This window comes from Asterias rubens, chromosome 6 (genome assembly GCF_902459465.1).
Source record: "Asterias rubens chromosome 6, eAstRub1.3, whole genome shotgun sequence".
NCBI lineage: Eukaryota > Metazoa > Echinodermata > Asteroidea > Forcipulatida > Asteriidae > Asterias > Asterias rubens.
In genome coordinates, this window is record NC_047067.1 from 10,222,174 (window position 1) to 10,237,856 (window position 15,683).

The window sequence follows — 15,683 nt, forward strand, 5'->3', positions numbered from 1 at the left end:
TTATTTACAGATGAAAAAAAAATCCACAGATGTTTTGTGTCCTTCTTAATAAAATATTTCTTTATTTTTTTATGTTTATGTTTTGCTTGGTGGTTTAAGTTTTATTAATAGCAGAATGGCAGGACGAGCATCGGAAGCCAGAGCGGCTCTTGAATTATTTAGTTTTCACTTCGTAGAAAGCGCCCTCTATTGAACATAAATGACACCTAATGTCAGTGACTGCTTTTCATCTCTAATTAAGTAAAACATTTATTAACAATGTGATTCAAGTGTTGTAAACATTATTCTCCCAAATGGGGGAATGTCCACAACGGGGCAACCACCGCGTTGGTGGAAGCTACTCCCAAATGGGGGAATGTCCACAACGGCGCAACCACCGCGTTGGTGGAAGCTACTATCCCCCTGGGGGAATATCCACAACGGGGCAACCACCGCGTTGGTGGAAGCTACTAACCCCCTGGGGGAATGTCCACAACGGGGCAACCACCGCGTTGGTGGAAGCTACTAACCCCCAAATGGGGGAATGTCCACAACAGGGCAACCACCGCGTTGGTGGAAGCTACTAACCCCTTCTTCTCCCAAATGGGGGAATGTCCACAACGGTGCAACCACCGCGTTTGTGGAAGCTACTAACCCCTCTTCTCCCAATTGGGGGAATGTCCACAACGGGGCAACCACCGCGTTAGTGGAAGCTACTAACCCCCTCTTCTCCCAAATGGGGGAATGTCCACAACGGGGCAACCACCGCGTTGGTGGAAGCTACTAACCCCCCCTTTTCGACTCCATTTTCGGCATACTTGTGTGTCGGTTGTCGTAAATTCTCGCCGGTGTTTTACGACTTGGCATGAAAGGTGTGCATGGGGTCTCTTCTTGAAGTGTGCTAAATTCTGGAAAATGGTCTGCAAGTAGTTCAAATAAGGACTGCGATTTTGTGTGGTTGTATGCAAAGCTAAAACACCATGAAATATGTACAGAGCGAAAGTCGAGTAGACTCCAAATTAAATTCCATAATTATTTCAAAATAAAGGGAAGCCGCGCGGGGGTTGGTAATTATTCAAACAAATAAATGACCATAACATCTTAGTAATGGGTAAGAAGCACTGCAGCTGTTGATAAGAAATAATAGTTTGATAAACGATTCCATTCTAAGGATTTTCAAATTGTGTCTTCCAATTACAGATTATTCTTCGCAATTTTCGCAGGTAAGTTCTGTTGCATAATTATAAACCTATGACTAAAAAAAAAAATGAACGGTTTAATAAAACAATGGTTTGGGTACAATCTTTTGTCATGCTAAAATGAAAGTAGGCATACATTTAAAACCGGAACACTTAGCGCCTACTCTTTCCACGCGTATATTTATAACTTTTATAACTTTTATAGTTTAGTTTACTGAAGGACTTCCAACCAATTATAAGTGAAAATTTCTTTGTTTTGCTTCTGCGCAAGATCGAAATGACCTTTTTAAATTACCCCCCCCCCCCCTCCCCGGTTGCAAAACAAGGGGCCAAGCAGCAAAGCAATAATACCCTGCAGGCTGCAGCTCTCCCCACTAACTTGAATGTGAGATTCCGAACTGAAGGGTGAATATTTCTCCCTCGTGGCGAATGCGCAAAAGATCACGACTATTCCATATTTTCTTCCTAAAAGTATTCAAAAAAGGCAAGTGTGGGCGTAAAATTAATAAATCAGATCATTTTAAATAGGTCGATCTTGCTTTTAACGCCTTAAGTTTCCTGCCAAAAACAGTTTGGATGACCTCCCAAATCTGCACAAGCCAGAAATAATTTCCGTGACTTGTCGGAGCACTGGCCACCGGGCATGGACCTACCTAGATTACGCTCAGAGCCACGTCTGATATTTACGGTGCAACCTAAAGGTTACTGCGCTATATAATTCAAGGTATTTTGTTTATTGATTTTTGAAAGATCATAAAAATGTGACGATAGACCCAGTGTTGAGGACAGGGCAGAGTTGTGTTGATACCAGTCGTGTGTTTGTTCCCAGGGCTGTGTTGCAGAGATTGAGCAAAGCCTGAAGGTTCCGTCAAATATTCACCTGTGCTAACTATACAACTCATAAAAGCCTGGTTCACACAGACTAATTATTAGGCATTGAACTTGAGTAGAAGCGATCCGGGGCATTTTTGTTTCCTGCCCACACAGCGATTTGTCTATACATTGACTTGTGTGTGTTTAACTCGTTCGCGTCAAGGAAAAGCATCACTTTTAGCAAACAAAGAGGCTGTCATTGTTGTATAAACTTGTAACATTATTACAAAAACTAACTTGGGTCTTTAGCCTCACGTGGGAGGTGTGAAAAACAAAAACCCACCTGCTGTTTTTTAATATTAATTTATCGCTGAACTTTACACGGGACAAACAACCAGATTTCATGTTTTTCTTCCTCGCAAATAAAGACTAGAGACTGCGTATTTAAATATTTCCGTGCCAATAGTGGTTGTGGTTTAAACATTGGATAGTGCAACAAAATGCTTCATCCTCAAAGCAATAATTAGATCGGTTGTTGTCATGTCTGAAAACAGCCTATTACAGTTGGTTGTAAACACATTCCTCACACCTGTGTAGAGGTTAGACTATGCCAAAAACAATGTTATCACTCAGCACCAACACATTGAAAATGGATTTGAACGAGCACTCATCAAGAGTCGACACACAAACTCGTATCACCCAACCCAACCTCAAAATTCTGAAGCTAGACTTTCCTGAAATTGAATGCGTTCATTCTGAGAGATACAGTTAGCCGTAATATAACCATTGGTTGAAAAATACTAAGCTCGTTTTCCGTAGTAAATAAGTCAAAGAAATCCCGAGTGTCACAACCAAGATACATTATAGAGACCGTACGAGTGTAGCCAATGTATACAAGATATAGTCAAAGCAATATTGTGTCGTTAAACTGGCTTGAATTAGGTAAAAACCCGAGAGAACATTACGCAATTAGCTTACAAAAATTTGGAAAGCATTATGTTATAGAACAGTTGCAATAATTAATGACGTCACACTCTTTCACAACTAAGAAGCGCCCTCTATTGGTATATTACTGTCATGTGAGCGAAACGACCAATCTAAATATTGTTTTGTTAATATTTTGGCTGTTGGTTTCGGCGCCCAGTAGCAGTGATCTAGTCGTAACCACAATCCATAATCCACAATCCACCTTCAGACGCGCCTATTTTCTACGTATAGGTTAAGTGCGAACCCGATGGGATAAGGCTGAAGGCGCCAGAACTGGGAGTGGGAGTTCGAGTCAATAAATACTATTATTGTTTTAAGCCATGAGAGAGAAAACTTCTTCGAAATGGTGAAGTTTGTACAGATATGGAAAATTAAGCAAAAGAAAAGACAATATTTTGTTGAAACCAGATCTTCTCGCCTAATAAAAAGAACAAATAAAAATTGCATTTCGGAATTGCACTGTGCCACTGATAAGAAAATTGTTCTCCCTCAGCTCAAGGTGGGTTTGCTTGAGTTTGTTTTAGTGAGCATAAGTTAATGCAGTGCACAGTGGCATCAGAAAAGTATTGCTATGATCAACTGTGATTCACAAGGGACAAAAATGTCTTTTGTTACAAATCTCGAAGCTTAAAATCTGAATGTGAGACGTTGCTTCCGATAAGCGACCTTTGAGCTATTGAAATTTCATTTTGTCAGATATATCATGCCAAGAAGCGATGATTCACGATGGATGATTATGGGCTGTACACAGTGAGTAATAGTTACAATAAAGTAACGGTACTTTAAAACAAGATAACATAATAAAAACATCAATATCTAGATTGGTATACATGAAATCAAAGAAATTAGACGGGCTCTCAGTTTAAATGCCTTCACGTCTTGAAAATTACCATCAGGTTTGAATTAATGGCCCCTTACAAAACAAAACAACACGGCTTATAGGAGAGTTTTCATTAAAGGCAGTGGACACTATTGGTTATTACTCAAAATAATTATTAGCTTTAAACCTTTCTTGGTGACGAGTAATGGGGAGAGGTTGATTGTATAAAAGATTGTGAGAAACGGCTCCCTCTGAAGTGCCATAGTTTTCGAGAAAGAAGTAATTTTCCACGAATTTGATTTCGAGACCTCAGATTTAGAACTTGAGGTCTCGAAATCAAGCATCTAAACGCACACAACTTCGTGTGACAAGGGTCTTTTTTCTTTCATTATTATCTCGCAACTTCGATGGCCGATTGAGCTCAAATGTTCACAGGTTTGTTACTTTATGCATATGTTGAGATACACCAACTGTGAAGGCTAGTCTTAGACCATTTAGTGTAAATTACCATTAGTGTCCACTGCCTTTAATGTCAGTTCATTGTGCCAACATTTCTTCTTTGGGATGGACCTAGTTTGGATTTGTTCACGGGGGCGGGTTAATATCTTGGCCGGAAACAATTGATAATTAAGAGGAAGTTATGAATTACGAGCTGTCGCCATTGGTCCAGGGCCTTGATACGGAAATTTAAAGTCACGACAGACCGCGCCTAAATGCCACATAATGTCATTAGTCGTCCACATCTTTAGTCAAATTTGTACACAGAAACTGATCCATGATATGAAGTTATTTTTAACTTAGATAATTTTATCTAATTAGACAACTAGAAAATAATTATTGCCTATGAGACTTAATGATCGTATCGAGCGAAGAATATCGGGCCTGATTAATACCACATTCTCTGATGTAAGGCCTATTTTTTAGTAGACCATTAATTTACTTCCATACATTTTGCAATAATTGTTATCCATGACAATTGACTATCCACTAAAATTCGGTAAAAAAGACCGGTTCTAACCAATCCTCAAACACCGCTATAGAATTCACTTGGGTTGCTCTGCTGTGTAAAAGATGGTAGTTGTGTTTTAATGTGTTTGTGCATTTCGCCCATCTTATTCTGTTTATTTATTTTAGCGTTTTTAGTATGTGAATTTATTTATTTGTTTATTTAAACAAGTAAACGGTATACTTTATTTAATAATGTGTTTTTATTTATTTTATTTTATTATGTGTTGTCATTTTAAATTACTTTTTTTTTCGGGGGGGGGGGGGTAGTGAACAAGATGTAAAACGGTTCTACGTGTGTGTGGGGGGGGGGGGGGCTGGTTACGCCAGTATTTCTAGGTCAAAGAGAGATGAAAAGCTTTGTTCTATATAAATTTGCTTTTCTAGCAACAAGAACAAAATTCGCCAAAACAAAACACACAGAAAAACGCTCAAAATAAAGATTTGAATGTATTTCTAAGTAGTTTTCACGATGCGAGAAGAACAAAGCTTTTTGTGTGGACGACGCCAAAATAAATACTGAGAGTTGCAACATTATATCGTGATATTAAAAAATAATATAATTTATGGCAACGGATACACAAGGATGTACGTGACAATATTGGTCAATATTGTTGAGTTTGAAGTGAATTTATGCAATAATTTCAGACCACTGTAACTGAATCTCATACATAAACTGCACAATCCAAAAGTCGAGGAGGGCAAAGAACAAGGAGAAACAGTTGTGTCAAGCGTTTTATTTTTTAGTAAACGTGTCAAGTTTACAGTTTAGAATTTGGATTGCAAACTTCTCAAGCTTATTATGCAATAAAACATTAGTCTAACATTAATATGCATTTGTCGTGAAACAATGTAGGATTATTTATCTTTCGGTGTGTGCGTTTGTTTGTATGCATGCAAGCCTATAAATGCCCCGGTCCGTTTTCGAACGTTCGAGTTTCTTTGTTTTGCTGTCCGATTCGTAAAACACTGCCTTCAGTAACTTTATCATCATGATGCATAAATATTCGTGGACAAAATAGTAAAATAATCAGACACTTACCTCTTCGTCGTGTAAAATCTTGTTTTTTAAGGTGTTTTCCTTTCCAGAAAAAAAAGTGGTCGATCTCTTTGATGATTATTCAACACCAAATCTCAAACTGGTACCAGGCAATACCCGTGGCAATGAACTTGCAATTACCACCATGGGCTATGGAACAATCACAACCACAGCCGAGTTTACGTCTATTCCACAGTGGTGGCGCCCTTCGCTCCAACTTAACGGTTCACTGCAACTGCAACTCACGTATGGACTTGTTTCGAAACCGCCTCACCACGTTGTTTCGTCCCGAACCTGTAAAATCATTCCAGATTGTAGGCGTTCAGTTACATTTTACTCTAAAATCAATCAATTTATTGAGGACAAGAGAGAGTGCAGCGACCAAAAGCCCGTGAACGAGTTGTACTTTAATCAAAGACTCGGGTAGAAGTTTTGAGTGATGTTTGGAACTGGCTTCAGGTGTCGTTTGACGGATCAGCCCAGAGACTAGCGGCAGTCATTACGGCACCCATCGCCCACACGACCACTGGGGTGCAATAATATACAAAGAATTTATTCCGCAACAATAGACTTGGTATTACAGCTATGTCGTAATTCCAAGAGGACAAGCTCAAATGACACACCCGAAGGAATTCTATTTACAATCATATCAAAGTTGAACTTAACAATGTTGTTGGTCTGCTGGTGGTGGAGTTTGGGTGAAATACACGAAAGAACAAAAGTCATCATGCGAACACCTGGCAGTGTTGAAATCGTAAAAGTCAAACATTTTCGCGCGAAAAAAAACTTAATAGTCTCGTCTGAAGAAAAAAAAACCGACGGCCACGAAGAGGATTCCAACCGAACCAGCGCCACCACTTATCCACAACTTCACACTGTCCACTTTACAAACACATCGTACAATGCAGAGGCACTTTTAATTGACTTAAAATTCGACGCCGCATGCTGATTTGTCAACATTTGGATTTCTATAATCATTGTTGATTCTGCACTCAGTAAACTTTTGATTTCGTGCCATTGACGGCCCACAGCCGCGCTTTATTTGCCGTCCCCAGACGCATGGGATGGGGCCAGTGGGGAGACTAGTTTTCGCAATACTTCCGGAGCTTTCAGCACCAACAGGTTACATTTCAGCCCACGCAGTGCGCAAACTTTCACCGCTTTAGGTTAACAATGAGGAAACCAGAAAAAAATGGGGTATTTTAAAGGCACTGGTATTTGTAATTACCCCCACAAATTGTTAGCATAAAAAATTACTTGGTTACGAGCATTGGGGAGCTGCTGATAATACAAAACATTGTTATAAATGAAGTAACTATGCTCTCTCTGAAGTAACCATGCATAGTTTTTGAGAAAAGGGTAATTTCTCACTCAAATAATGTTAAAAGACTTCAGGCCTGAAGCCTTTTATTATGCATCTGAAAGCATGTGCACCAAGGTTTTTTCTTTCCCTGTCCTCTTCCAACTTCGATGACCAATTGAGTACGAGTTTTCACATATTTGTTAAATTATGCACATGGTACACCAAGTGAGAATCCCGGTCGTTGAAAATTACAAATCCTTTAAAAGACAAAATCTGTAAAACCGCACTGCATAAGCCTCACCATAAAACGAAACTTCCCTATTTGTACAGAGTCGCAGGAAACTTAATAATGTGAACCAAGACCTCGTCAAAATAAAAATGGGGAAAAAACCACTAATTCTAGAATGAATAGGTTCAAGGAACGTTTGGTTACTTCGGGTAACCCCGGGGCTGCTATACGCCTCCAAGATATTTGAGAATGTCATTCTAGGAACAATTTGTCACTTGTATGTTGCGTAAAAACTCACTGACAATAAAGACCCGGGGGAGGGCGGTTGTTTTTGTTGCCAATGTTTGTCAGTCACATGATGTTCATGATGTTGCCTCCAGCCGTACACGCGACATTGAAAATCGAAAGCTGATAACTTCGGCGGTTAACCTATTTAAAATTGAAAGAGTAAAATCCGTGCTGTACTTTTAACTTCTTATAAAGGATCTGTCTATAAGTCCCACAACTTGTGCGAACACCACTGAGTTACGGTACCGGTACCATCCACTGAAAAAGTAATAAGTAGTTTAAAAGTGACAATAATCCTATACCAAGTAAATACATCGAGTAGGCTTACATGACTCGTAGGCCTATAGGGACAGACTATTTTTTCAGTCGATTATATCGCATATTATCTACTTCGAGGTGGAATATTTTGCCTACCGTTAAAATTGTACTAAGAAAATGATGACGATGTATGTGTCAAATTTACACATAATTATAATAGGTCAGACTGACGCAGAATCCGAATAAAAATTTCGTTTGTTGACCAGTTTGCGGGTCAGGCTTTCTGTGTCTGGAATCTGGTTCAATTCGGACCGGTGGAGAACCAGTGCTAAAGGCAGTCCAAATTTGCAACAAAACAAACCAATCACAGCCAATATCCAAAGCACAACTAAATTCATCAATGTCACATCATAATTTAGAAGAAACATGTCCAAAACAAGCAGCAGTTTTTGTTTATTCTTTGAGTGTGGAGGCTGGTGCTAAATTAATTTAGCATCTTGAATTCTACCTCCATGAATATACCAACCCCAAGGTCATGTAAATCTTACCTGCCTCCGTAATTATTTCCAAGTGCTCAGTGGTGAAGACGGTGTCAACCAGAAGGTGCAGCTCATGTTCATGTGTCGTTAATTTTCCATGCGTGTACCGACCCAGCGAAACGTGCAAACTTGCCCGGTTGCCAACCCCGTATACAGCACCAATACCACAGAATGCTCGTCGTGAAACCACGTTTCTTGTTTGAAACTGAGTAACAATGGTCGCAGTCACTTTACTAAGCTGCAGTTTGTTTTTATCTTGTCATCAACACACATGTCAGTTGCGAAGGGCGAGTCAATGACAATGTCTATAGGTAGGTGTGTTAATACCTTATAATGTGATTATACGATCGATAGGTTGCTGCACTCCCGCAATAATGCTCCATTGTAAATGCCAACATTCCATATCAGAACTCTTTATAATAGCTACATTTAGCGGGACACAGTTACTAAGTTACTTTCGCGCCTTTTTAAAGGAGTGTCGTCTGCGAGACAGCATTGTTGTTGGCTAGTATTGGTGGCTTCGGGCTGAGTTTGAAGAATTGCATTATTATCTCGCAACTTCGACGACCGATTCACCTCAAATTTTCACAGGTTTGTTATTTTATGCATGTTGAGATACACTGACTGGTCTTTGACAATTATCAATAGTGTCCAGTGTCTTTAAAATATATATTCAGAAAATTAATAGTACCACGATACCCTTGTGCACGCTCCAATTGAAGCAATGCCATTTATTCAAACTGTCCGCATGCCCATTGATTGAAGAACGAGCAATAATGACGATCAACTTTTTCCTCTGAACATCAAAATTGTCACTCTCGTAGTCCTGGTGCTCTTCAATGGGGACTTTTATTTTTAAATTGTTCAAAAAAGGGAAACCTTTTTCCATCAGGAACATCTTTGAGGGTGGCAATTCTATATACACAGGGGGGAAAATGCGATCGGATGTTTGAAACTTCTAAACCCACAAGAATATCAACACCATCAGCCAAAAGGCAAACTTGTTTGAGTACCTAGCAACGCAACTACCGGCCACTATGTACACACTTCAGGTTGATAACAATTATTTGTTTGCGCAAATGTCACTATAATAACCACGTGGCCGGCGCCATGCCAAAAACCCACTTGAAGTCAAATTGGTAAACAACGAGAGGGGCTTAGTGCTGTGACAATGGAGACCATGACACTTTGGGATATAAATAGGATATCACTATGCCATGATGAGACAACCCAATTATTGTGATCGCTGAATGTTCGGTTTATTTCAGGCAAACCGAACTTTGTTCGTTTGCATAACCACTTCGGGCTGGCTGGGACCTGTTTGTAAACACGCGAGCGAAGTGTAGGCCTACCAATAGAAATGAGTCAATATTTAATATCTACTGCAGATCAAATTCAGAATACTAAATTTATAAATTCAGAATACTAAATTTATAAATTCATGCACTTGTATGGTGGGACATGGGACATTATCCCGAGCAAACAAACAAACAAACACCTCGAACAACCACACAAATAAAATAAATAAGCCAACACCCATTATGGTATTGTGTGTACGACTGCCAATCATGACAAAATAAAGAACGATTTAGAAAGTGTAATAATAACATAATTGTTTTAAAGGATCCAACCAGCAGACCCTTTAATCTGCTTTCATTTGTTTCTATAGTGTTTGCAAAATAATCCCTTTGTTATGTATTTTTTGTCAGAAATTTCACATATAAAAACAAAGTAGGCCAACCACTTGCTAATACTAGTGTCGTTTGCTATCTCTGGCCAGTTGTTGTTTTGTACCAGAATGTCCACCATGTTTTGCCCGAATTTGGGAGGGCAGTTGCCCCCCCCCCCCCACCCCGGCACCCGTGGGTAGTAGGCCCTACCCCCTATGAAGCCAAACTTATTTTCTCCATGCCCGGCCGTTGCGACACAATTACTATTCAACAAATGAAATACATTTTGCCATGTACAATTTGCTTCGGCTATTCTAAAATGAGACCGGTTCCAGAATACGTTTTTGTGACTATAAAACCAAACTGCCAAATCACTTGTTCACTTTAAACACGTTGTGCAGTAAGCAAGAGGTGTGACAAACCATTTTTAGCGAGCTTGTCGGAGTCTAGTGCAGAGGTCACCCAAATTATATTCAATAATAACAAGTATTTGAAGAAGTGAATCAACAATATGCGCGTGCCCACGCACCAAACAGCTCTCCAAATCTCACCCAAGCTGTTTTTGTCACTTCTAAATATCACGGCACTTTGTACAAAGTCAAGGTATAGTTTCCCCGATCAAAAGCCCTGACGATACGTTTACTCCAATTGCACATTCAGTCAAGCGTTCCAAAGGCCCTTCGCTCAACTAGTTGAATGCACTCGCTTGCTTTTCATAAATAAATAAAAAAATCTTTACGCACGCCTTTTTTTGTATGAGCAGACTTTTCAAACCTGGTTAAAGAATTAACGATATATAATGTACTAAAAATATTATTAAGGCTACCAGCAGCACGAATTCATCCGAAGCTAAGATTTTGTAGTCTACATTTCAAATGCTATATTCACTGATTCGCCCAATACGTAAGCCGGTCTTCATGTTGCTATTTTAATGTCAAACTTGAACTTTGTGTGACTACGTATTGTATGTTTCAAATTTTAAACAAATGCACAGGTAGCACGTTAAAAATAAAAGGTCTATAGACATGCGATGACGAAGAACGTATATGAAATGCAAAAACAGTGGCCATTTATTCAGTGCAGGCCTCCTACTATAACTTTCGCCTACCAGGTAACCTCACTAAAAGTCACGCGCCATAACTGTTCAAAATTGGGGACTTTGACAATGCGTTTGTCTAATAATAATATCTCCAAACTACTCAAAAATACTCCTTACTACATCTTTAATGTCGGCACGCGCAGGTGGGACGGGCTTGCATACCTGTGGACAATTTATCTGTCCTCCTTTAGTCCACAGGAATTCCAGCAATTTTGTTTGCTTTTGTGATGCTCTTTTTCTATTCTTCGGGCGAGGGTAGTGTTGCGAATGGATACCATTGTGTGTGTATGATTGATTGATTGATGGGTTGAAAGCTTAATTTTGGATTGCACAGCTGAGCTGGTTTTTCATCCAAATGATAAAAATAGATTCTGCGACGTCACAGTGATCGGGAATGGTCTGCTGGTATTCTGCCGTATAGTTTTGTATCAATAGAGGTATAGGCACGCGAAAGCAAGGCCGTGCGCACGTGGTGAACCATGTCCCTAAAACTGTTTACATGGAAGTTTACTTTTACACAATGTTCTGATGATATGGCATTTTAAAATATTGGTAGCATTTCTTCTTTTCATTGTACCCAAAATTCCGGTTTTCGGCCGAACCCTTTCACGAACAAAATGACAATAATAGTATGCATTCGAATGCATACTATTATTGTGTACCCCTATCCTATGGTCATTTCGTCTCTAGTAAAAACTCTTTGATGTAGGCCTACATACTGATTTCCAGTGGAAGGGGCCACTGCGAACTCCTTAAATTGTCCGACAGATAATAATCAGGAAACATAACTATATGTTTAGGGTCATAGATTGATTTCTGTCAAAGAAATGCTTATTTTATAGGCAACTTTATAAAGAAAGATGCAATAACAATGTAGAAAGTTCCAGCTGAATAATGTCTATTATTTGCTATGGAAAAAAGGGGGAAAAATGTCAAGAATTGTTCACAAGAAGACTCTCCATTTTATGCAGTGGGTACCAACTGTATCTCTGGCCGCAGCTTTCGCGAACGGACACCAACCCTAAGAAATTTGAGAAACGTTCATGCATAACTCGTTCTCAGATGCAGGTGTTTTGGGGAATCATTGTCCTTTCTCAAAATAGTTTATACTATCAACAGTTGCAGCGCTGCTCACCAAGTTTTTTTCATGATTACTAATTTTTTGAGGAATTTTGACCAATCTATGACCTAGCTACCTAAGTTTGTGCTATCCTTCAAAAAATGTATAGTCGTATGCTTTGATCACCACGCCGTGTGTGGGGGTATGTGTCGTTGGACGAGAGGCATAATTATTTTGATAACTCGTGAAAAAATACTGAAATGTCATCTCTCCGTAAAGACGAATATTATGAAAGCTGGCTACATTAATATTGTGGTCACAGCTGAATGGACGGCGCCTTTAGTGAAACGGTTGACAAGGTGGGTTTTGTAAACTCTAATAATGGAGTACCTAGTTGACAAGCATCGACAATACAGCTGGCGCGTGCCTAGAAACTGGTCATGCGAATCGGCTTCAAATTTCTCTTTTATAAATTATTTGTAAGGAAACATGGGCGTCTAAATAGTACCAAAATGACTTTCCTTTTTGAACTACATTTTTCTAGTTGCAGCGAAAGTCTCTAAGGAATTCAAACACGTACACAGTTACGAAACACAAGCCAAACACACCATGAAGCTGTAAAATAGGTACCAATAAATTTCTGTTCTGAGAAACCATCCATTCAAAGGATATCCACTCAAAAGAATTATTGCTCTGCTGACACGTACATAAATTGAGCATGTACATTGTGTAAACAGTTATTTCGTGAGTAAATTTCACAACAGCGTTGACTTCTGCTACAGAAACATTTGAATGTTTTCTTTGAATGTGAAAGTCTAAAGTGGTGAAGCGGTGGTCTCTATAATATACATTAACTTCCAAGGTTTCTACACCAATCACACCCCCACAGTTACAACCACACTGTAGCTTCAACCTTCGGAGTAATAAAATCAATAATATTTACAGATTGTTGAAACTTGCGACACCCTCTGCATAAAACGTCATTCCCTCTGTCCCGCGCCTTGACTTTGGGTGCGTTCGTTTAGCTTCCCCAGGTCGACCACGGTGTGTGGCGGGTTTTTTCCAGGACGAACGTGTGCAGATAATTAACCACGTTCGTCCTGGAAAAAAAACGCCACACACCGGGGTCGACTCAGGGAAGCTAAACGAACGCACCCAATGTTAACAGTTTTCAACTAACCCTATAAATGTACGCAACGTGGTTCATTGCCACTGGCAAACGTATTATCCTACACGTCCGGACGACTCTCTTTTTACACCGTGCAAGTTTAGGGTCAATGCTCAAACATGAGCGAATGTCTCAAGGGACGTTTGATATGTTATTGCCGTGTGAAAAGGGCACATACAAGAGCACTGCAAATTTAGATATACCGGGCACCTTCTTTTTGTCAGGACTGTCAGAAAACAATCGAGACAATTAAACATTATAAAACAATTAAATGAACACGTTGCCTTGGATCGGTCAGGTTGGTCTTTGAAAAGTGTTTGTAACCGTTTGTTATGAAAGGCAAAAGGTTAGATAGATATTTTAAAAGTAAAATATAACGATCCACACAAGTATCTCTCGAAGTTGCGTGGTTTTCCTTTTACCATGTCGACTAACACGGTCGGCCATTTATGGGAGACAAACTTTTGACTCCAATAAATAGCCGACCGTTTTAGTTCGCTAAGTAAAATGAAAACCACGCAATTTCAGGGCAAATTTGTGCGGATCATTGTATTCTAACCATATGCATTTTACAACAAACGGTTACAAACGCTTTTCAAAGACCAACTCGACCGCCAATGCAACGTGTTCCTTTAAGCACGGATAGCAAATGTACATTGGTGTCCTGGTTCCTCGCAACAAACAAACAAACAAACAAACAAACAAACAAACAAACAAACAAACAAACAAACAAACAAACAAACAAACAAACAAACAAACAAACAAACAAACAAACAAACAAACCAACCAACAAACAAACAAACAAACAAACAAACAAACGAACATACAAACACTCCAACACCCCCTCCCCCAACAAACAAACAAGCACATCACAACACAACACGCCAAGACAATGAAAAGTTGATTTCCAGCTTTAAAAAAAACCCGCACAGTTTCTGAGACCCCCCCCCCCATCCCACCCAACCCTAAATACCCAAATATCTTAATGAGATAACATCATTTGGTTGCAATGCCATCATCATTCAAACTACTTAGTTTTTTTTTCTCTCTGTTCAAACCAAGATGAGACCGCATTATTTAGGCGGGCTAAAATCTCAAGGTGCCATATTTGAGGTGAATGCAGAGCACAGTAGAGGACCACATCCCCGTCCCACCGTGGGCGTTCTAATTATAACACCTGTTAACAGACGCGGTTTGTTCTTTTGTGTTAACCTGAGTGCCTTACCCTATCAGCAGCTGCTGGGTCTTAACTGGCAGGTGCATCCAAGAGCCTCGGGTAGGCAACTAGACTTGTACCTAATCCTTCTGACATTCTCTATTTCAATTGATAAAATCAAATGAAGACACCAATCCACTTAAAATTCACTGTATTTTTAGATCAATTGTGGTCCTTAATATGAGAGGGTTGATAGATTGGTTGGTTGTCAACGTGATGCTGATTTATAGGCCAGCTTTTCAATAAAGATACAATACAAGTAACCTGTACAAGTCTCGGTGAATACAGTTAGCTTAATGAGAAGATAGCACAGAAACTGACAGGGCATGTTCATCAATCATGTCAAATCAAACCCATCCACATTAATTAGCCAGGTGACATTATACAATCCATACACAATCTGACACCACGGACAATTGAATCTCCAAAACTTGAAACTAATTTTGGGTTTCAAATTTGTTGACATACTTTTATTGATTTCTAATCAAAATTTGCAGTATGTCAGCAACTAATTGAAAAGTTAAACTACACAAATAACAGACTTTTGATCATACCATCATGTACTGAACCTTTTAATGTTTGCTTAACTCAAGAGCCACAGTTGTTGAATCAACCATTACAGGGAAGGTACACGTTTGGTAATTATTCAAAACAAATAGTAACTTAAAAACTAACTTGGTAACGAGCAACGGAGAGCTGTTGATAGTATAAAACATTGTGAGACACGGCTCCCTCTTAAGTAGCATATATTTTGAGAAAGAGGTAGTTTCTCACTAAAATAATAAAAGACTTCTAGCCAGAAGTGTTTTATTCCTATCTGAAAGCACACAATTTGCCGGACACGGGTTTTTTTTTCTCTCATCATTTTTTTCACAACTTCGATGACCAATTTAGCTCAAATTTTCACAGGCTTGTTATTTTATGCTTATGTTGGGATACACCAAGTGAGGAGACTGATTTTTTACCAATTACCAAACGTGTACCTTCCCTTTAATCAATTAAAGTGTTGCA